The 23,459-nt window shown below is 37.7% G+C and overlaps 1 protein-coding gene across 16 annotated transcripts in view; it reads right to left on the bottom strand.

Annotated features, from left to right (window-relative positions):
* The window catches only part of NCOA1 (nuclear receptor coactivator 1), a 241,278-nt gene that overhangs the window by 98,440 nt on the left and 119,379 nt on the right, over window positions 1-23,459 (bottom strand). For 15 of the 16 annotated variants that reach the window (XM_049651968.1, XM_049651961.1, XM_049651964.1 and 12 more), the window contains one exon: window positions 4,073-4,225. The exons of the other annotated variant lie outside the window; for it this stretch is intronic. The gene's annotated coding sequence lies outside the window, so the exon portion shown is untranslated. The remainder of the gene's footprint in view (window positions 1-4,072; window positions 4,226-23,459) is intronic. 16 annotated transcript variants of the gene reach the window in all.

Here is a 23,459-nt window from a genome sequence, read left to right on the forward strand (position 1 = left end):
TACATACAATCCTCATTACCCAAATTTGCAGAAGAATATGCATTTTTTAAAGCCTAGCTTAAAACTTAAGTCATCCTACTTGATTCATTTATATTTGGCAAAAGCCTTATTGATACCCATGGGGAAACCAAAAAAAAAAATTCCCCAAGCATCTCAGGTGAATAGCTAGTTAAGTAGCATTTATATTTCCTCAATGATCATACTAATTGCTCTAGTCATATCCCTTCCAGTACAATGCCCAACAAATGGCCAACTCGAAACAAGTGAAACTCAAATTTCACTTTCCAGTGTTCTCAACAGAATAACACCTATGAGAGTAACGCTTATAATTTTTTTTTAATTTTTTAATGTTTTTTTTAATTTTTGAGAGAGAGAGAGAGAGAGACAGAGCATGAGCTGGGAAGGGTCAGAGAAAGAGGGAGACACAGAATCCGAAGCAACCTCCACGCTCTGAGCTGTCAGCACAGAGCCTGATATGGGGCTCAAACCCATGGACCGCGAGATCATGTCCTGAGCCAAAGTTGGACACTTAACTAATTGAGCCACCTAGGCGCCCCAGTAAGGCTTATAAATTTTAAACTGGAGACTCAGATTCAAAATTTCAGAATCAGAGGGACCCCAGCAATTGTCATCTAGTACACTGTTCCTCAAACTTTTTGACTATAGGCCACTTAAGAATATACAAAATGCCTATCTTGCCTGTTCCCATTTTCACAGTATCAAGTCAGTAACAAAGAATTTGAGCAGAAAAAATAATAAAAATTGTTCACAAAACAGTAGGCCTATTAACGTGCATTTAATGACAAGATAGGACAATATAATAATAATAATTGTGTGTGTGTGTGTACAGTTTATGTATTTTATTATGTATTAACTCATTTACTCTTCACAACTGCCCTATGAAGTATGCATTATTATTTCTACTTACAGAATCACTGATTGAGTTCAACAATTTTATCTTACAAACTACTGACAATGATGATGATGATGAAGATAACAATGATGATGACCAACACTTACACAGGATTTACTATGTGCCAATCATTGTTCTAACCATCGAATTTACATTTTTTAACATTTATTTATTATTGAGAGAAAGACAGAGACAGAGCATGAGCATGGGAGGGGCAGGGAGAGGAGGAGACACAGAATACGAAGCAGGCTCCAGGCTCTGAGCTGTCAGCACAGAATCTGACACGGGGCTCGAACTCACAAATGGCAAGATCATGACCTGAGTTGAAGTCGGACGCTCAACCGACTGAGCCACCCAGGGACCCCTGGAATTTACATTATTTACTCATAAACCTTACTAATTCAATTCACTCATAAAGTATAAGACAGGCAACTTTATAACCTATTTACAGATTGTAAGAAATGAGGAAACTGAGGCATAGAAACATTACTTGATCTGCTTAACATCATAAGTAGCAGAGGTCAAAATCATTAAGTAATTTGGCTCCAGAATCTGGCTATGCTTTAACTCATATAACTAATCTATAGTCACATAACTGAGAAGTAAAAAGCCAACAACAGATTCCCAATATTTGCTTTTGCTTCTACATTAAAATGCTTCTTCATTAGGAGTTCTCTCAGAAAAGCTGACATTAAATTGTGCCACCTCTAGAAATCCTGGGTGGTATTTACAGGGAGTTTCAAACACACGAACAGAGAGCCTTCTCAATTCTTCATCCAAACGTCACACAAATAAATAAAATTGATTGGATACCCAGTCCTGACTTCTCTCATCATTATAATACAAAACCAATTATTTCTTATAAATATAATTTACCTTAAAATATAAACGTGTTATTCCTTCAAAAAGTTTTGCCATACAAACCCTAATTTTTGTCCAAAAATTTATAAATCTTGGATTCTAAGATCATATATATACATCCACACACATATAAAATTCTTTTCAATAACATCCAAATCATCTTTAGGAATCTACCTTCTGGAATTCTGGGCTCCCACCATGTTTCAACAGACTTTCCCCTGAAAAAAATCTTTACAGGCTTTGTTCTACCAGATAACATTCTCAGTTAACAAATCCATGAATCTCCAAAGTCCCATATCATAGTCTCTTTAGAAAGGAACAAAGATGGAAACAGATATCAAGTTCAAAATGAGTGCTATTATACGGAACAGCTGACCTGTACTCTCCCAAAATGTCCATTTTATGGAAGACAAAGAAAAGCTGATTCCAGGTTAAAGGAACCAAAGAGATGTAACAACTACACAATGTGTGATTCTGGATCAGAGGACTGATAAAAATTTAATATGAACTCTAAATGCGATAATAATAATAATAATAATAATAATAATGAAAATGTTGTTTCCTGAGTTTCATTATTATGTTGTGGTTAAGCAGGAGAAACACACTGAATATTTAGGAGTGGAAGAACGTAAATGTCTACAACTTCCTCTCAGATGATTCAGCAGCAGAAATAGTAGCAAATATACAGAGAGATAAAGCAAACATAACAAAATGTTTCCAACTGGTGAAAGTGGGCAATGGGCAATACACAGGGCCTACCAATCTTGCAACTATGTGGCAGGTTTAAAATTATTTTGATAAATGTTAAGGAGAAATAGAGAAGATAAAAATCTTCATTGTGATATGAAGAAAAGAGACTTCTTAGAGTCACTCAATGAAAAAGGAGTTAAAGAAAAACACACCTAAGCCAGAGTTCAGTCACTAGATGATTCTGTTTTCTCTCCCTTTCTCTTTCATAAATATAAACTCCTCTCTCTCTCTCTCTCTCCATTGGGAATTAATAGTCTGATTTCAAATAATAGAAAATACAAGTTAATAAATATATCTCCAGTTAAATGAAAGCCAGAAATCTGGAGTGTGTTCTAGAAACCAATGAGACTTTATTTATTTTTGTTAAATTAAAAAAAAAAAAGTTTATTATTTTGAGAGAGAGAGAAAAAGACAAACATTAGCAGGGGAGGGGCAGAGAGCAAGGGAGACACAGAATCCAAAGCAGGCTCCAGGCTCCGAGCTGTCAGCACAGAGCCCGACGTGGGGCTCGAACTCATGGACCACGAGATCATGACCTGAGCCGAAGTCGGACGCTTAACTGCGCCACCCAGGTGCCCCTACCAATGAGACTTTAAAGAGAGAGGCAGTAGGATTATTTTGCACCTCCAGCCCCTGCTTTAAAGCACTCTGCTGCCAACAGATAGTCTCGCCTCCATCTCCCAAATTCATTGTTTATCCCAAACACAGGTATTGTTTGTCAGCCAACTAAATCTAACTGCCTTTAACATCTATGGTGGTTAAAGCCCACTCTTCAAGCTGACAGCTATCACTCCACGGTGACAACCGTCTTCTCCTTTAAAAGTGAGTAGGTGGGTGTGCAGCTGGGCAAGGATGAGGGAAGCTCCTGGGGTGCTAATATTGTTTTACTTCTTAACCTGTTTAACAAATATGTTTGGCACATGATAATTCAGGAGTTCTACACTTAAAATCTGTAACTTTTATCTGTATAGTGCTATAACTCAATTTAAAAAATCTATTAATTTTAAAAAGCCTCCTGCCAAAAGTCCACTTACTGATCTATCATTTTCTGATTAATCTTCAGCTTTTTACCTACTGTCTTGGCTTAGTGCATGTTTATCCTTCTAACATAGGCTTCTATGATCACTGTCATCTTTGTGGACACACAAGAACTATTCCCTCAGGGAGCTCACAAACTCTTCGAAATCAGCTATGTAAAAATGCCCAAATGTAAAAAAATGGGCACCAAATATAGACTGAATGACTGTACACATGTTAGAAATATACAGACCAAATCTAGGGATGGTTCAGTATGGTTTTTCTGCTTGCCATTTTTAATTCAATGAGGAGGTTCTCACTGTAAAATATTCATATGAACCCTATATTCATTTCAATGTGCATTAAAGTGATTCATAAAGTGTAATCTAGAACATTTTCATTTAGGAATGTCAGCAGATGTTTTATAATAACTTTGAAACTTTTAAATCAAAAACATATTTCCATCGGTAATCATTTTCCCTTCATACTTTTGTATAAACAAAGCTCTTTAAAAACAGTTACAATTCCCACCTGGGAGACTTCTTTGTTCATAATGAGTCCTCAAAACAGATATGGTCAAATCTAGCACTCCGGAGGGTAGCTTACAGGGAAGTGGGGTAGCGATGTATCCAGAGATGGCTCTAGTTTCTTCACTCTCACCTCATTTAAGGCCAATTATGCAAACTAAAAGGAGAAGAAAAAAATAAAAGCAGAAGGGAGGTTAGATTGTTGTTTTTGTTGTTTTAGTCTCTAAGAAATGACAAAGGTCAGAAATGCTGCATAAAGAAAGAAAATACAACTTTTAAAGCCAAATGGAAAAATATTTCCAAAAGACAATGGATGAAGATCTGATTTTACAGCTGAAGTCCTTTCTGGTGATTAAATATGTATTCCTATCTAAGGCTGCTGCTTAGGTAATACATAATTACATTCTGCCCTTAATCTTCTGAAAGTCATTTATATGTCTTTAAAAATTTTTTTTCTGGCTGCATTTGCATGTTTATTCTTCTTTTTAATTAAAATACTGATTGTTCATATTTTCAGTTTTCATTGAATACTTTCTTTGATTTCTGTAATACTTCTAACTATGCATTAAAGTTACTATGTTATTTTTACTTTTGAATTTTTTTAAATGTTTACTTATTTACTTTTGAGAGAAAGAGAGTGAGCAGGGGAGAAGCAGAGAGAAAAGGAGAATCCCAGGCAGGCTCTGTCAGTACAGAGCTCCATGCAGGACTTGAACCCACGAACTGTAAGATCATGACCGGAGCCGAAATCAAGAGTTGGAGGCTTAATTGACTGAGCCACCCAGGCACCCCACTTTCAAATTTTTCACTGAAAAACTTTATAAACTTTTTTAATAAAGTTCATTCACTTTTTGAGAGAGAGAGAGAGAGAGAGAAAGAGAAAGCCAGCCAGCCAGAGCATGAGTGGGGGATGGGTAGAGAGCAAGGGAGACACAGAACTCAAGCAGGCTCTAGGCTCCACGCTGTCAACACAGAACCGAACGCAGGGCTCAAATTCATGAACCGTGAGATCATGACCTGAGCAGAATCAGATGATCAACCAACTGGGCCACCCAGGTGCCCCTTTACAAACTTTTTATATTCGTAATACTTTAAAATTCGTTGAGCTTTGGTTCCAGTAATAATGGACTATCTCACATTGGACTAATTTGCCCTTAGATAACAATTATTAACTCTGGACAAAATATTAAAATAACTGTTCAAGGGCTCCTGGGTGACTCAGTTGGTTAAGCCACTGACTTCAGCTCAGGTCACGATCTCAAGGTTCGTGAGTTTGAGCCCCCACCCCCCCTCCCCACCCCTCCAATCAGGCTCTGTGCTGACAGCTCAGAGCCTGGAGTCTGCTTCAGATTGTGTCTCCCTCTGTCTCTGCCCCTCCCCCATTCACGGTCTCTCGCTCTCGCTCTCAAAAATAAACATTTAAAAATTTTTTAAAAAGTTAAAAGTAACTGTTTAAAGATACTGAAAGTGACCAACAGCCAGCAGAAACGTAGGAGATTTGATTATTAAAAGAAAGGAACCATACTGAGATGAGATGTATTCGTACAACTCTACCTTAAGAGAACTCTTCCCAGTGTATCCCCCGTAAGTACTGGGAGGCTAGGGCTAAAGAAGAAAACCACAGTCTCATTGGCATCTAAGAGCTGACAGAAAGCTGACGATAGGAGGGGAAAATCATGGTAGGAAGGGTAGTACAGTACAGGGCAGGGGGAGCTTAAATCTGTCCACAAATGCTCAAATCTTTGGCTGGTCCCTGAACTGCTCATGCACTGGGAGACTCCAAATAGCCCAACAGAAGGCAACAGCTGGAAGACTAAAAAGCTGAACAGAGATTTCGGCTTCCTACCACAGGAAAGACACAGTTTGGATTTTGAATCCTGCCAAGTTAAAAGGGCTTGGTGAACACAACGGACTTCTCACAGAAACCACAGAAGGGCCACATCTCAGGGTAAAGACTATATTCCAGGAATAAGGATTCTCCTAAGGCTAAGGGCAAAACTGAAATAACATCTGGTGTGACAAAGTATAAAAACCAAACCTCTATAATTTCAAGGTGATCCGTCAGTAATATATTTTTAATTTTATTTTGAAATCCTTAGAGCCTCTCATCTTCACAAGAAGTAGTAAAAGTGGTACAGAGCGATCCCATGTACTCACCGCTCACCTACCCCGATGGTGACAACTTACATAATTGCAGTGTATTATCATAAGCTGAGAAACTGATTGGCACAATACAATTGTCTAGACTATAGACTTTACTTGGATTTTGCCATTTTTTTCATGCAATCATAGTTTGTTTTTTGTATATCTTTGTTTGTAATTCTATGGCATTTTAGGACATGTACAGATCCATACACCATACCACAACTTAGATTCCCTTTTGCTGTTTATAATCACACCCTCCTCCCCTTTCCTTAATTGCTGGTAACCATTTATCTGTCCTCTATTTCTATAATTTTTTCACTTTGAGAATCTTACAAAAATTGAATCAGATAGTATGGAAACATTTTAGATTGGCTAGTTTTCTTTTTACTCAGCATAATACCCATGAAATCCATCCAATTTGTTGAATATATCAATAGTTTGTTCCTTTTCATTGCTCCGCGGTATGGAGATACAGTTTTTTGTTTGTTTGTTTTTTCCCACCTGTCGAAGTACAAATGGGATGTATTCTTTTGGGGGTAATTATAAATAAAGTTGCTATAAATATTTGTGCACAGGTTTCTGTGTGAACGTAAGTTTTCATTTCTCTAGGATAAATACCCAGAAATGCAATTGCTGGGTTATATGGTAAGTGTATTTTTACAAGCTAGTTATCTGGAATGAAAATCAATACGCTTAAAAAAAAAAAATCTACAATACCATCAACAAAATCCAATATACAACAAAAAATTACTAAACATGCAAAAAAGATAAAAACTGTAACTCAAGAACGGGAGGAAAACCTATTACAAGATGATCTAGACGTTGGAATTAACTGGCAAGGATGCTCAAGCCGTTAACACAAGTATATTCAACATGTTATAATGAGTGAACAGATAAGAAATATTGACAGCAAATGGAAACAGAAAGACATGAAACTTCAAAAAGTAGGCGGTTAAATATCAAAACTTAAAAATTCACTGGATAGGCTGAATCTATTATTAGTTAATAGATTTGAGATGGCACAAAAACAAGTTAGTGAACTTCAATTCAAAACAATACTCAAGCCAAAGATTAGACAATTCAAAAAAATTAAAACCAACAGTTTAAAGGATAAAAAAAAAATCATTTACGCTTTTAGCAAGATTGTTCAAGAAAAACAAAAGGCAACACAAATTACTGATATCAGAAATAGAAGGAGAAATATCACTTCATATCCTACAAATATAATGTTCACATAATGCAAATCAATTCAGTAACTGAGATAAAATGAAAAATCCCTTAAAATTACTCCAACTATAAAAATAAATAGAAACCCATCTACTAAAGAAAACATTTCATAATTAACACACAACAAAAACAAAACAAAAAACCACAAAAATCAAAACAAAACTCTAGGCCCAAATGGCTTCACTGGTGGGTTCTAGCAACCATTTAAGGAAGTAATAACCATCTTACATACTTTCTAGAAAACAGAAGAGAGATACTCCCTAACTTGTCTTATTTAAAAAAAAATTTTTTTTAAGTTTTTATTTATTTTGAGAGAGAGAGAGAGAATGGGCAGGCGAGGGGCAGAGAGAGAGGGAGGGAGAGAGAGAATACCAAGCAAGCTCTGCACTGTCAGCACAGAGCCCAATACAGGGCTCGAACTCACAAACCATGATCATGACCTGAGCCGAAACCAAGAGTCAGATGCTCAACCGACTGAGCCACCCAGGCACCCCTCCCTTTATTAAATAAGCAAATCCCGAATACCAAAACTTGACAAAGATATTACCAGGAAAGAAAATCAGCCTCATGAATACAGATGCAAAACAACAAATTGAATCCAACAATATATAAGAAGGGTAATATACTATGATCATGTGGTTTATCCAAGAAATGTTTCAAATTAAATACCAATCAATGTAACTTATATTACCAGAATAAAAAGCATATAACCATTTGAACAGATACAGAAAAAAAATCTGAGAAAATTCAGCACCATTCATGACAAAATTCTCAGCAAACTAAGAATTAAACGTAACTCCCTTCAATCTGATAAATAGGATGAGTGAAAAACTACATCTAGTATTTTATATAATGGTGAAATATTGGGAGTTCTCCTAATATTGCGAATAAGGCAAGAATGTTCACTCTAGCCACTTTGTTTTATTTTTAAAGATTTTAAGTGACTCTACACCTAACATGGGGGCCTAAACCCACAACCCCAAGATCAAGAGTCCCACACTTTGGGTGCCTGACGGGGCTCAGCTGGTTAAGCATTTGACTCTTGATTTCAGCTCAGGTCATAATCTCATGGTTTGTGAGATCAAGCCCTGTGTTGGGCTCTGTGATGACAGCGTGGAGCCTGCTTGGGATTCTCTCTCCCTCTCTCCCTCTCCCCCTCTGCCCTTCCCCAGCTCTGTCTCAAAATAAATAAATAAACGTTTAAAAAAAAAAAAAAAAGAGTCCCACACTTTACCAACGGAGCCAGCCAGGTGCCCCATAGCCACTTCATTATTGTAACGGGTGTACTGAAGGTCCTACTCAGCACAATAAGTCAAGAAAAAGAAATAGAAGGAAATTTAAAGAGAGAGAACTAAAATTGTCTTTATTCACTTAAAAATTATTTTTTGGTACCTAACTCTAAGGAATCTCAAAAATAATTACTAGAATTAAAAAGTGATTTGGCAAAGTTGTAGGATACAAGATGAGTATACCAAATCAACTTCCATACAACCACAATTGCAAAATAAAATGCAAAACAAATTCATAATAGCATCAAAAAAACATAAAATACTTAGGAAATAATTTAACAAAAGATATGCAAGACCTATATACTTAAATTTTATAACACTGTTGAAACTAAAAAAGACCAAGAAAAAAAAAAGAGGGATTGAATATTTTCATGGGTTCACCAAAATATAATTGTCCCCCCAAATTAATTCATACATTCAAAATTATTACTTTGTGTACATCTAGTACATTGTTATACTATCAATAAATACAAGTCTATTTTTTCTTTTGTTTTACATTTGTAATAGTTTTTTTTAATGCTTGTTTTGGGCTTTTTCTTTTTATATAAAAACTGTATTTTCTCTAAATCATGATTTCCCCTAATGCTGAATTCCATATTAAAGTGTAATGTTTAATGTTAGAAAACTGGGTTATCCTATCACCTGGATTCAAAAGTGCTTACCCCTTATAGTCCCTCTAAATTAAATTAAGTGCTTTTTATATTTTCAAGATTTTTTTTCTTCTGTTGATTTAAATCCACAATTCAAAAACTCAAAGAAACTTGAATTAGCTCTTCATACCGACTTGCAGTTAAATATATTAAATAAAAGGATTTACAGTTAGAGTAGCTCAATTTACATTGTATTTAGTTGAATTTTTCTCACTTTATATGTCTAGCTTATTTGCATTTGTAATAAACAGTGCTCTAGAACATTTTCTTGAATGAAACAATTCATTTCAGTCCTCCTGATACTATTTTGTGTGTTCTTTCATTTGTGAAGCATTTTATCTTTTAGTTTTCCCTCGGTAAATCTGTGTAAGAATTGTTAAGTAGTAACTGACGAGTGGCAAAGATGGCATTGTTCATCTAGTCATCCATATGCTTAGGTTCTGTCATTATTTGGCTTCCAAGGAAGAGCAACCCTCCAAGTCACTTACATACTTAATCCTGCAGGTATCATCTTTGCCAAATAATGCCACTCTCTTCTATAAAACCTGAGAGTTTTTACGGGTACTACTTCAAAACCAAGCAGTAACTGAAGCCAGATGGATCCTGCTAATGATTTAGAGTCCTAATGGATTCGTGGTCAACCATGTGAGGAAATGTGAGAACAATGCTAAGGGGAGTGGCTGAGTATAGTCATTTAAAACCTGCATGAAAAATGGAAAAGCACAAGATAAATCCATATTCCAAAAAAATATGTACAGGGGTGCCTGGGTGGCTCCATTGGTTAAGCATCCAACTCTTGATTTCAGCTCAGGTCATAATCTCACAGTTCGTGAGTTTGAGCCCTGCATCTGGCTCTGCACCCAGAGAGCAGAGTCAGCTTGGAGTTTCTCTCTCTCTCTCTCTCTCTCTCTCTCTCTCTCTCTCTCTCTCCCCCCCTCCCCCTCTCCCTGTCTCTCCCCTACTCATGGCTCTCTGAGTCTCTCTCTCTCTCTCAAAATAAATAAATAAAAGATAATTAAGATAATTAAAAAAAATAAACAATTAAAAAATACGTACACAAAAAGATATGTACACAATGATAAATTACTAATACGGAACCAGGAGATAGGTGACACAGAGAACCTAAGAAGACAGGAGGAATGTCCGTAAGTACTAAGAAAAAGATGTTTGATTATTATTGTGAAATAATATTTCACTTTAAGTGAGTTGTCTTAAAATGCATCTCTCCAGTGATTTTTTTTCATTTACTTTAATTTAAATTCCAGTATAGTTAACATACCGTGTTATGTTGCAGGGGTACGATATAGTGATTCAAATATTATATTCTATACTTCAGTGATTGTTATGTATTTATCTGGACTATCTGGAGCTCAACATTTTAAGACTTTCCTCACCACCCCTCCCCCAATCCAGAGGAATCCAAAGTAGGAGATCTGATACGGATACTGCAAACTCCTACTGGAACATCATGATTACTGAGCATGTCTGAAGGCTTTCAATTTCAGGTTCCAATTTTCCCTTCCCAGGTAAGGCTTTTCTGTCATCTTTATCTGCTTCCAATGCTGGATTCTGGCACAAGTTCTGGCTAACACGGCACCTCAATTCCTTTATTTTATTTAATTATTAATTTAATTTCTTAAATTCAATCTGATTTAAAAATCAAATGAGGAAGCCAGGTGATAGAAGAGCACATATTATACACCTAACACATAGAGTAAAAAGGAAGCCTATTAATCATTCTCCCTTTGTTATTCTGGAATCAGGCAGAGGTACAGAGCCAGAAATTAAAAACATAGAGATAAATATTATAAGTATCTATGGATTTATCCCAGAATTAACAACAGTAAACATTTTTTATATTTTGTCTTTTTTAAGAAATGAAGCACTACCAATAAATCCAAAGTCCCCACACTTACATAGAGTCCACTCTGTTCATTCCCCTCCCTTTCACAGACAGAACCATTATCATGAATTTAATACATCTCTTTCTGGATATGTATATGTGCGTGTACCCATACACAACATACACTGATGTTTTATGTTTTAAAATATACATTTTTTTATTGTATACAACACATATTATGCATTTTCTTGATTTCATGCATTACGTTTTGGAGCTCTATCCTTGCTGAGGCATACATGCGTGTGTGTTTCATTCATACAAATATATGAATATACCTCACCTTAGCCATTCTTGTATTTAAGTGGTCTGTAAATTTTCATTTTTTTTAATATTAGATAGAGAGAGCATACACATACTCAGATGAGCAGAGGAGGAATAGAGATAGAGGGAGAGAGAATCTCAAGAAGGCTCCACACTATCAGCATACAGCCCAATGTGGGGCTCAATCTCACAAGCTGTGAGATCATGACCTGAGCCAAAATCAAGAGTCGGACGCTAACTGACTGAGCAAGCCAGGGGCTCCTGTAAATTTTCATTTTTACAGAGAATACCTCAATGAGTATTCTTGGACATGGCCTCTTATTCATTTTTTCATATGCACAAGTGCAAGAATTTCTAGTGGCAATATCCAGAAGTGCAATTTCTGAATTACAGTAGTTGTATATCTTTCTCTCATCTCACCACTTGTCAAATTGCTTGCCAATATGGCTGTTTCATACTCCCACAAGCAGTGTGTATAAGAGAACCATTTTCCCCATATTCTTTCCAACACCTGATATCATCAGAATTTATTTTTTAACCAGTCTAATGATGAAAGTGGGAATTCATTTCAGTCTGAATTTCCTTGACTATTATGGAGACTGAACATTTTAGCTGACTATGTGGCTATCCCATGTGGTATCCAATACCAGTTGAACTGAGTACACAATTGGCACTTTTCTTCCTTTATGCTGGGTACACAATTGGCACTTTCAGTTCTGAGAAATTTTCTTGGATTATATTCTTTTTCCCCCCCTAATTTATTCTGTTCTCTTTTTTAGAACTCCTAACACTAGGAAGTTGACCCTCCTACATTCATCTTCTTATTTATTCAATCTTCTGTTTATCATTTCTTTGCTTTTTTGCTCTACTCCTAAAAATTTCTCAATTTATTATCTAATAATTGTACTGAGTTTTTCTGTTCTGCCACATATTCTTAATTTATAAGAATTCTTTGTTTTCTGAATGTTCTTTTTAAAATATCGTATTCTTGCTTTACGGATGTAGCATCCCATCTTTCTGAAGATATTTCATACACACATATGGTATATGTAGATGTGTATATGTGTGTGTGTGTGTGTGTGTGTGTGTGTGTGTGCATATACATAAAATTTTCCCGGCTGTACAGTCTGTTTTCAGCAAGTTGTTTTGTATTCTTGATTTGTTTATTTTGGTTTGTTATTCATAGTAGATGCTTTCCTTAGATGTTTGATGGAGTTTAGACCTTTGGAAATAAAAGGTTTATTTAAAGCTCTAAGTACCTGGGGCTACTGACTGTAACCTTCCATATAGGGCAACTTGGGCAGGCTCTTCATTAGGTCACAGATATTGATGTGAGAAACCTGGTTCCCATTATCTATCACTTATTTACTTATCTGCTCAACACCTGTGTATACATAAAGTAGCTTCAGAATTGTTAACCTGTACCCCTACAAAAAACAAATTTACCAGAGTACAGTATTTATGTAAAGTCCTTTTTGCCTTTAGTTTTTTTCTTAATGGGCTAGTCAGATTTTTCATAGAAGATTCTTCTTTCTTCCTGCCTAGAGGAAAAAGGCCTCAGTTGGGAAGCCATTAATAGAGAAGAGGGCAGGGGCTCTCATCATTGAAAATGCCAATGCTCCCTCCACCTTCAATGTGCCTGTTGTCCATTAGGCCAGTAGCCAGCCCTCTTTCTTCAGCCAGAGAATATACTTCAAATTGCCCACTGTCAAGATGAGAGCAGTGCATTAGAACAGTGGCAAAAAGTGAAGAAAATCCATGCATTTAAGTGTTTCTTAAACATCTTTCAAACAATCCTCCTTATTTTAGTCCCCTAGATTCATCTTCTTCACCTTCTTGCCCTCCTTCCCCTTGCCCTTTCAGAGTTACACAATACTACCACTGTGTGGGCCCTTTGGAGATTCACCAGTACAAATTCCATTAGTCCTTAGCTTTCTCCATGTAAAACTAGGCTTTCCTAGGTTTAATAAGATTGCTACCACTCTTCTAGCTGTGTTTCAGCCTTGAAAATTTTGCCCTATTTTTCTCCAATTCTTCGTCTGGATTTATGACTAAAAACAACCCAACAACAACCTTTATTGACTTTGTTTTCGTTGTTGTTTAACTTAACTGTGGTTTGGGGAGGGAACAATATTAACTGTGTCCTCAACCTACCACCTTTACCTGGAATCAAATACTATGTTATTATTGGTAATATTTTATTTGTTTATTTTTAATCTTCCTATTATTTCATAATCTTTTTCTTTAAGAGAGAGACAGCATGTCTGAGAGGGAGAGGCGTGGGAGGGGGAGGGAGAGAGAGAGAGAGAGAGACAGAGAGAGACAGAGAGAGAGACAGAGAGAGAGACAGAGAGAGAGACAGAGAGAGAGAATCTTAAGCAGGTTGCATGCTTAGCGTGGAGCCCAACATGGGGCTCAATCCCACCGTCCTGGGATCATGACCTGAGCCGAAATTGAGAGTTGGACACTCAACCAACTGACCCACCCCATAATCTTTCTTTAAAAATGTTTTTTTATTTATTTCGAGAGGGAGAGAGAGAGCATGTATGTGCATACAAGTCAGGGAGAGGTAAAGACAGAGAGGGAGAGGGAGAATCCGAAGCAGGCTTCCCACTGTCAGCACAGAGCCCAACAAGGAGCTCAATCTTATGAAGCCCAAGAGCATGACCTGAGCTGAAATCAAAAGTTGGACTCGGGGCGCCTGGGTGGCTCAGTCGGTTGAGCGTCCGACTTCGGCTCAGGTCATGATCTCATGGTCCGTGAGTTCCAGCCCCGCGTCGGGCTCTGTGCTGATGGCTCGGAGCCTGGAGCCTGTTTCAGATTCTGTGTCTCCCTCTCTCTCTGACCCTCCCCCGTTCATGCTCTGTCTCTCTCTGTCTCAAAAATAAATAAACGTTAAAAAAATTAAAAAAAAAAAAAAAAAAGTTGGACTCAACCGACTGAGCAACCCAGGCACCCCACCCATAATCTTTTTAAAGTTTTGCTTCGCGTATGTTATTAACACCTCAATCTTTTTAACAATTTTAAAACTCACCATCCTGACATTCTCAAGAGCCAATCATCCGTTAAAGCTGCTCAATAACAGAATGAAGTATACGACAGAAGAGCACTAACAACAGGCAGTAAGGCCTCTGCAACGGTTAATTAGGAAAGATTTAAAAAGTACCGGTTCTAGATCATATATACATTAGCTCTTCATGCACATTATTTGCTACCATGGAGTCTGATTTTGGAAAAGCAGGAAAAAACCCATCTTCTATCAGCAACTGTCACCTTATGACCTCATGAGATGAGGATCAAAAGAAGCTGTGGTCTACTGTTCTTTTCTCTGTGAGAAAGTAAAAGAAACTTTCAAATCTCTAAGGGCAGTAGATTCTCTCCCCCATGCCCACATACAACAACTGTGAAGTGTGATGAAAGTAACTTGTTACCAGTAACACTTATAATTACAATATTTATATATTAATTACTTTGAAAAAATTAGTGCAGATCCAAGGTTATCTTTATTACAACATGACTTTAACTCTTCTACTTTATGATGTACTTTTTGATGAGGAGAAAGAGGGGTAATGTTAGCCAAAGTCCCAGTGTGATGGGACTAGCTGAGGTTACCTATGCTGCCATCCAGTAGTGGGTTATTATAAATAAACCATTAACACTAGTGGCAATTCTAAATTACTTTGGGTACATGGAGTTAAGATTCCATAGTAACTTCTCTGTTCTTATTAATTCCACCCCAAATAAAATTTAAGAAACAAGGCAGCACGTAAAAATTTGTGTGAAATAGGTTTTTCTTAAGAGAGACTATAAGATTTCACAAAAGAATTAAGAACGACGCTACCAACTCTCTTCTTACTGATGGTATAAGAGTCATGCTCTCCAAATCAAAGACAAAAATAATTTAAATGAAATTTGAAATCAAGCCATCATATTAATGTTAAAAACATAGTTTAAGAATGGGTGTAAAGTTTATTTAACTTCTCCATAGTATCTATTTTCTTTTTTTTAATTTATTTATTCTGAGAGAGAGAGAGAGCACAGGCGGGATAGGGGCAGAGACACAGAGAATCCCAAGCAGCCTCTGTGCTGTCAGCACACAGGCTGACACAGTGGGCGATCCCACAAAACATGAGATCATGACCTGAGCCGAAACCAAGAGATGGATGTTTAACCGACTGAGGCACCCAGGTGCTCCTCTTCTTTGCTTTTTCTTATTAACACAATCTGTGAAGAGGAGGCCCACCAAAAATGAAGACTTTAAAGATGAAACTGTTTATTTTTAAAGTTTTTAAATTTTTTTTTTAACATTTATTTATTATTGAGAGACAGAGAGACACAGAGCGTGAGCAGGGGAGGCTCCGGGCTGAAGTAGGCTCCAGGCTCTGAGCTGTCAGCACAGAGCCTGATGTGGGGCTCAAACTCACAAGCTGCGAGATCATGACCCGAGCCAAAGTAGGTCGCTTAACCAACTGAGCCACCCAGGTGCCCCTATTTTTAAAAATTTTTTAAACGTTTCTTTCTTTTTGAGAGAGAGAGAGAGACTCGCGCACGCGCATCAGCGGGGGAGGGGCAGAGAGAGAGGGAGACACACAATCTGAAGCGGGCTCTAGGCTCTGAGCATCAGCACAGAGCCCGACGTGGGGCTCAAACTCACGAGTGGTGAAATCATGACCTGAGCTGAAACCAAGAGTTGGAAGAGTTGGACGCTTAACCGACTGGGCCATCTAGGTGCCCTTTTTAAAAAATTTTTTTTAAAGTTTTGTTTATTTTTGAGAGAGAGAGAGAGAGACAGAGAGAGACAGAGAGAGAGAGACAGGGAGGGAGAGTCAGCAGGGGAAAAACTTTATTTTTTTAGTAGAATGTCCATATTTACTTATTTTTCCTTATTAATCTTTGATTTTTAGAAGGCTGATTTCATTGCTCTGATGATTACAATGCTTTATGAAATGCTTTTATGAAAACCTTGCAATCTCCAGAAAAAAAAAAACAACATTTCTTCACACAACTTTTGGATGCCTTTAAAAATTTGGGTTGGGGCGCCTGGGTGGCTCAGTCGGTTAAGCGTCCGACTTCAGCTCAGGTCACGATCTCACGGTCCGTGAGTTCGAGCCCCGCATTGGGCTCTGGGCTGATGGCCCGGAGCCTGGAGCCTGCTTCCGATTCTGTCTCCCCCTCTCTCTCTGCTCCTCCCCCGTTCATGCTCTGTCTCTCTCTGTCTCAAAAATAAATAAACGTAAAAAAAAAAAAAAATTTTTAAAAAAAATTTGGGTAAATTCATGGATTCTGTTACAAAATATTGTATTATGTTGGAAAGATTGGAAAACTGTTGCTCCATGGTAAAAGCAAGAGCTCCAAGGGGACTCCAGCTGGGAATTAAATCTTGGTAAGTGGCAAGAATTCTATGAGTGGGCTAGCATTAAAGAGAACTGTGACCCCAAGGAAATTCTCTATATAAATGGACAAGACATATGAAGAAGAAAAAGATATAGACAAGAAGAAAGATATTCATGCCAGCATTGTTCATGAAAGCAAAAAATGGTAAGAACCCAAATGCCCATCAATAATAGAATGGATTAGTGAACTCTAGTACATTGATGGAATAAAACCTCGCATCCATGAAATAAATTAACTGAGCTTTAGCTATCCACATCTGCCTATAGGCAACCCATTCCCTTCTTAGAACTGAGGTATATTGCGTTTTGATTAAAAGTATGGATTCTGGAGCTCAACTCCACCAACATTAGCTTTCTGACCTTCACCTTGCTATGCCTCGGTTTCCTGCTCTACAAAAAAGTAGAATAATACTTGTACTTATTCAAAAGTTGTTAGGAGAGTAAACACTTAATATTTTTGAGTTATTTAAAATAATGTCTGGCACACAGTTACTGCAAAGTGATTAACAGATCATAGCCAATGAAGCTTAATATCTTTTCTACTTGGTAGTCACTTATCTAATAAACAATGGCAGCCATCATGTTTTCCCTTGCTTTTTTCCAGACTTCGATATCATACAATTCTTTAATTATTTGTTTTAGTAATACATATTCAGGAAATGTTATATATCTCCACATGGCTTTTTTGTTTTCAGTTCTTATTCGGCTTCCAGGGAGATACTGATGCTTACATTCTAGGTTCTAAAGATAAGATGAAATTTAAACAGTATAGTAAAAAGTCAAAGTACTTCATCGTATCTCCATTTCTGTTTCTTACCCTCCCTTTTTTGAAAAAGGCAGATTATAACCTAAAAACCAAAACTGTATGTTTAACTGCCTACGTATCAATTACTAAATCTAAAATATTAATGACTCTTACATTCACCATTACATTTACATTAAAAGGACAAAACACTAAAAAGCCTAGGCTACTGGATTTCAAAACTACTAATTCTGGTATAGTATAAACACATCAATTCTGGACACAAGTTATTCTCAAAAGAATGCTCCTCCTATTTGCATACTCTATTTTAAGCTCCACACCTGCAAGCATCTGCCTATTTATTAAGAAGTTCCAAACTAAACTCTATATTCCTTTGCCTTGGCTATTCCATCTCCAAAAGAAAAAAGAAGAAAGAAAGGTACCTTCACACTCACTCAATTGCTGCCACCAGAAACCCAGACATCACCTGTGAAATCTTTTCCATTGTCACACCCTAGATTATATTCAATCCCCGAGCCCCATTGAGCCTATTTCAAAAATAAGCCATCGTCCACATACACACAAATCTGATATCCTATTCTTGCTTACACCCTTTCCATGAGGTTTCATCTCACTTAAGAATAAAATCCCAAACCGCTGACGTAGCCACTCTCCCCACAGTATGCTATGTGTTAGTAGCATTGCTACCTCCTCAGTCCCTGCCCAGTCCCCAGGCTTTCTGCCCCATTGAAGGCCTTCACTACAATATATTCCTTGTTGCAAATCTTATTTTCTTCACCTGCCCAATTTCTATCCCCTGTTGATGCTTCAGCTAAAACTCTACTTCTCTTCCCTCAGGAATCTAAACCAGCCCTCCCTTCACCTATTGTGATGAGCACTGGGTGTTGTATGTGAGTGATGGATCTAAATTCTACACCTGAAACTAATATCCCACTGCATGTTAACTGGAATTTAATAAAAACTTGAAAAAGAAAAAGAAAATAAAAAATAAATCAGCCCTCCCTTACACCTTCATAGCACTTTCTACTATTCCTTCTTAGCATTTTTCCAAACATATTAACACACTTATGTGTGTGATTATGTGATTGTTACCTATCTCCCTCACTAGACTATAAGCTCTTAGATGGATTTTTTTTAATGTTTATTTTTGAGAGAGCGAGAGAGAGACAGAGCGCAAAGAGGGGAGGGGCAGAGAGAGGGAGACAGAGGATCCGAAGCAGGCTCCAGGATCTGAGCTGTCAGCACAGAGCCAGAAGTGGGGCTCGAACCCACAAACCATGGGATCATGACCTGAGCCAAAGTGGGATGCATAACTGACTGAGCCACCCAAGCGCCCCGCAGATAGATGTTTTTTAACTGGCACAGAGTAGGTACATATTTTAAAAGGTTAATTTATGGAATTAATGAACTTATTCCAATTCAACAATGGTAATGCAGTTAAAAGCTCAAAGAGAATGAGGACTATTAAACTTGTCAAAGGACATTACATGCTTCTAAACAAATCCAAGAGTAGTGTCAATGGCCTGGGAGGAAGGCACACTATAACGTAAGGGATTAGGCACAGGTTTGGAGGTGAGAACACATGGAGAAAAGCAAGCTGAAAGTAGTAAACCTGCTGGACTCATCTCTACTAATCGGAGAAAGCCCATTTCTGTGGCATCATTCTGCAATATACTTTATCTCTCTGTTTTTGCTACCAGGCGAGAGAAAACACCAGGATGTTGGAGAGAGTCCATATTCAAAGAGCTAAAAATGAAATGTAACACCTAAACTACAGTAAGTGTTCTTTCTTAAAGAGCAACTTTACTGAATTGGAAGGCAGCTGTTGAGGACTATGAAAACCGAGCTGTTCTAAATCTCCAAAATGCTCTGGCGGGATGCTCACATAGGATTTTAATTCCCAACACAGGTCTTATATGTGCTAGAGGATGGTGTTGTACTAAGATTACACTTTACAAAGCAGAGGTTAGATCCCTGTAGGTAACAGTAAAACTGGCATATACTTCATCAGATGGGTGTTTGCATTACACATGTTTCTATGTACAGGCTCGGTTTACTCCACACACTGTCAATAGACCTCTCTGTACCTCGTAAGGGTAGCAAAGAATAGATGCTCACTAAAGTAAACTGATAAAAACACTTGTGTCTAGATATTTCTGTTTTAATGATATTTCCAAATTACATATTACCTTTCAAAATAGAGAAATGACCAGCGTATGTGCTTAGAGGTTTTAATAAGAAATTCCTTGTTTGGAATGGTGCTGGGAGAACTGGACAGCAACATGCAGAAGAATGAAACTAGACCACTTTCTCACACCTTTCACAAAAATAAACTCAAAATGGATAAAGGACCTGAATGTGAGATAGGAAACCATCAAAAGCCTAGAGGAGAAAGCAGGGAAAGACCTCTCTGACCTCAGCCGTAGCAATTTCTTACTTGACACATCCCCAAAGGCAAGGGAATTAAAAGCAAAAATGAACTATTGGGACCTCATGAAGATAAAAAGCTTCTGCACAGCAAAGGAAACAATCAACAAAACTAAAAGGCAACCAACGGAATGGGAAAAGATATTTGCAAATGACATATCGGACAAAGGGCTAGTATCCAAAATCTATAAAGAGCTCACCAAACTCCACACCCGAAAAACAAATAATCTAGTGAAGAAATGGGCAGAAAACATGAATAGACACTACTCTAAAGAAGACATCCGGATGGCCAACAGGCACATGAAAAGGTGCTCAACGTCGCTCCTCATCAGGGAAATACAAATCAAAACCACACTCAGATATCACCTCACGCCAGTCAGAGTGGCCAAAATGAACAAATCAGGAGACTATAGATGCTGGCGAGGATGTGGAGAAACGGGAACCCTCTTGCACTGTTGGTGGGAATGCAAACTGGTGCAGCCACTCTGGAAAACAGTGTGGAGGTTCCTCAAAAAATTAAAAATAGACCTACCCTGGGACCCAGCAGTAGCACTGCTAGGAATTTACCCAAGGGATACAGGAATACTGATGCAGAGGGGCACTTGTACCCCAATGTTTATAGCAGCACTCTCAACAATAGCCAAATTGTGGAAAAAGCCCAAATGTCCATCAACTGATGAATGGATAAAGAACTGTGGTTTATATACACAATGGAGTACTACGTGGCAATGAGAAAGAATGAAATATGGCCCTTTGTAGCAACGGGGATGGAACTGGAGAGTGTTATGCTAAGTAAAATAGGCCATACAGAGAAAGACAGATATCATATGGTTTCATTCTTATGTGGATCCTGAGAAACTTAACAGAAACCCATGGGGGAGGGGAAGGAAAAAAAAAAAGAGGTTAGAGTGGAAGAGAGCCAAAGCATAAGAGACTCTTAAAAACTGAGAACAAACTGAGGGTTGATGGGGGGTGGGAGGGAGGAGGGGGTGGGTGATAGGTATTGAGGAGGGCACCTGTTGGGATGAGCACTGGGTGTTGTATGGAAACCAATTTGACAATAAATTTCATATATTAAAAAAATAAAAATAAAAATAAATAAAAATAAAATAACAACAAAAAAAAAGAAATTCCTTGTTTGGGATGCAAACTTAAAATCATGTAATGAGGTGTGCTAATCTACAGTTACATTTTTTAAGTTTATTTATTTGAAACAGAGAGAGTGCTAGTGGGGGAGGGGCAGAAAGAAGGAGAGAGAGAATCCCAAGCAGGCTCCATGCTGCCAGTGTAGAGCCCAACGCAGGGCTTGAGCCACAAAACCATGAGATTGTGACTTGAGCCGAAACCAGGAGTCAGACACTAAACCCACTGAGCCATCCAGGTGCTCCTCTACAGTTACATTTAACTATCACTTTTCCTACGATGGCAGGCACAGTATCTTCAGGTGGAGGTGGAGAGGGGACAATAACTAGGCGCCTAGCATCATGACTTCAAAAAACAGGTAATGCACATTAGTAAGGTATTTTAAAATCAGATTATAAAACATTTTCTTTTTATTATTTCTTTTACTCAGTACACATCATTTCTTTTGTAACAGGCAGAGTGATTCAATGCCCATGTATTTAAGAGCCCAACATGCAGTAAGCATTACAGCAGGGGCTAGGGTGCAGCAGTGAACAAGAGAGATGAAGTGCCCATTCTTCGAAGCTCCCATTCTAATGAGAGGAAAAGATCAGTAAATAAAACTGAATAATTTGAGGGAGAGAATTACTAGCGGAGTTACTTTTACACGTTAGGTTGAGTGATTAAGGCCAATTTATATGTCAGGCTAACGTCTGAGCCAAGACCACATATAATAAAAACTTAAACCCAAAATTATTTCAGAAACGAATGATTTCATAGTATAGTTGAAATAAAAACTCAGCAGAAAGAACCTCTGATCCCCTTTCACTAATCCTGAACTTCTCTTTATTACTTATACAATACCTACATTTGTATATCCAGGCAACACCACAATTTAAGGAGCATTTAATGAGAAAACGCTCATCACTATCACTCAAAGTTGCTATGAAATACATCGTTATCACTAGCAATCACACTTTCTTTTTCCCAATTTTCCAGGTTCTTAGAACTGTTTTAACTCAGGCCTCTTAGCATTTCCTATCTTCAAATCATTAAAAACTCCTGCTAATTTCTCCCTTCCATGTGTATCAGATCAGCATCTCGTTCAGTTTTTCAGAATCATCACACTCCATACTCTTAGCAACCCAAGTCTAAGGCAGCTCAGCAGCAGGCTAATCTTACCCCTGCTCTGCCTACACAGTGCTCCTGCTAAACAATTCCCAGACCCCCATGTTCACAGTGTCACACCCCGAGTCAGCACTCAGCAGCGTCTTCCATAGTTTCCACGAAGAACTCTCACTCCTGGTACCTAGCATTCAAGGTCTCCTATTATCCTAGCCTCTGACAGGAGAGCTTAAATACAAGAGGCAAAAAGTGACTAAATTAAATGGAGAAAAACAAATACACATCATAGTTGGAGATTTTTAACATCCCTCTCAGCAACTGATAGAAGAAGCAAGCCCATATATATGTATGTATATGTATGTATGTGTGTGTGTATGTATATATATGAAAGAAAGAAAGAAAGAAAGAAAGAAAGAAAGAAAGAAAGAAAGAAAGAAAGGAAGGCTTAGAAAATCTCAACAGTACTATGAACTACCTTGACCTAACTGATATTCTTAGAGTGCTACACCCAACAACTACAGAATATGTATTCTTTAAAAAAAAATTTTTTTTTAATGTTTATTTATTTTTGAGAGAGAGAGAGAGGCAGAGAGAGGGGGGGCACAGAATCTGAAGCAGGCTCCAGGCTCTGAGTTGTCAACACAGAGCCTGACATGGGGCCTGAACTCACAAACCATGAGATCATGGCCTGAGCCCAAGTTGATGTTTAACCAACTGAGCCACCCAGGTGCCCCTATAGAACATGTATTCTTTTCAAGTGCTTGTGGTACCTTCACCAAGAGAGACTGCTGATAAATCAAAATAAATTTACAAGGATTAAGCACGTCAGAATGTGTTGTTTGAACACAACTGAAATGTATTAAAAACCAGTAACAATAAGACGTTTGGGGGGGAAAAAAACCCATCCCCCAAAGGCTTAAAATGATACTTCTAAATAATCTACAAAGCAAAAAAGTTTTTTAAGCCTCTTATATCCCTACTGTATGATTTCTCTGAATTGTCACCTCTACCTCCTTTTAAGCCTTTGAAAGCTTTTCTCTTACTTGACCTTACAGAATTTGGCTAGGGAGATTTGAGGTGAACCTT

The sequence above is a fragment of the Panthera uncia genome, assembly GCF_023721935.1.
Source record: "Panthera uncia isolate 11264 chromosome A3 unlocalized genomic scaffold, Puncia_PCG_1.0 HiC_scaffold_12, whole genome shotgun sequence".
Taxonomy (NCBI): Eukaryota; Metazoa; Chordata; class Mammalia; order Carnivora; family Felidae; genus Panthera; species Panthera uncia.